Genomic DNA, 1,164 nt, shown 5'->3' with positions numbered 1-1,164 from the left:
GCCAAGGTGGGTGGATCACCTGAGGCCAGGAGTTCAAGACTAGCCTTCCCAACATGGTGAAACCCTGTCTCTACTAAAAATACAAAAATTAGCCAGGTGTGGTGGCAGGCCCCTGTAATCCCAGCTACTTGGGAGGCTTAGGTGGGAGAATTGCTTGAACCCAGGAGGTAGAGGCTGCAGTGAGCCGAGATCAAGCCACTGCACTCCAGCCTGTGGGTGACAGAGTGAGACCTCGTCAAAAAATAATAATAATATGGCCGGGCGCGGTGGCTCAAGCCTGTAATCCCAGCACTTTGGGAGGCCGAGATGGGCGGATCACGAGGTCAGGAGATCGAGACCATCCTGGCTAACACGGTGAAACCCCGTCTCTAGTAAAAAAATACAAAAAAATAGCCGGGCGAGGTGGCGGGCGCCTGTAGTCCCAGCTACTCGGGAGGCTGAGGCAGGAGAATGGCGTAAACCCAGGAGGCGGAGCTTGCAGTGAGCCGAGATCCGGCCACTGCACTGCAGTCTCGGCGACAGAGCAAGACTCCGTCTCAAAAAAAAAAAAAAAAAAAAAAAAATAATAATAATAAATAATAATAAATAAAAATAAACATAAACAAATGTCTCATTTAAGTGTACTCTGTTACCTAATATATTAGAAAGTCTTATCTTAAAGTTTTGTTGTCTTGAAGATTTTGTGTGGGGTCATAATTAAAATAAATCTTCCAGCTCCTAAGTAAGTTCATCCTAAGTAAGTTACCTCCTATTGTTCAGGTAAGATAATTTTGAGGTCAACAGATTGTTGCTCTCTTACCTGACACAGCTGGGATCAGTAATTAGAATGTCAATTCGAAAAAGTAGATTAAAGCTGAACATCAAAAAGTGACATATGAATGCCATAGTTTGTCTTAAATTTTTTTCATTTTTCATTTTTAATTAATTAATTTTTTTTAGAGACAGGGTCTCGCTTTGTTATAAAGGCTGCAGTGCAGTGGTGCAAACATGGCTCACTGCAGTCTCAACCTTCTGGGCTGAAGTGATCCTCCCACCTCAGGCTCCTGAGTAGCTGGGACCACAGGTGTGTGCCACCACGCCTGGCTAATTTTTGATTTTTTCATAGAGAAGGGGTGTTGCCATGCTGCCCGGGCTGGTCTGAAACTCCTGGGCTCACAGGATCCT

Source organism: Macaca fascicularis, chromosome 6 (genome assembly GCF_037993035.2).
Source record: "Macaca fascicularis isolate 582-1 chromosome 6, T2T-MFA8v1.1".
In the NCBI taxonomy this organism is placed as follows: domain Eukaryota; kingdom Metazoa; phylum Chordata; class Mammalia; order Primates; family Cercopithecidae; genus Macaca; species Macaca fascicularis.
This window is presented reverse-complemented; position numbering follows the sequence as displayed.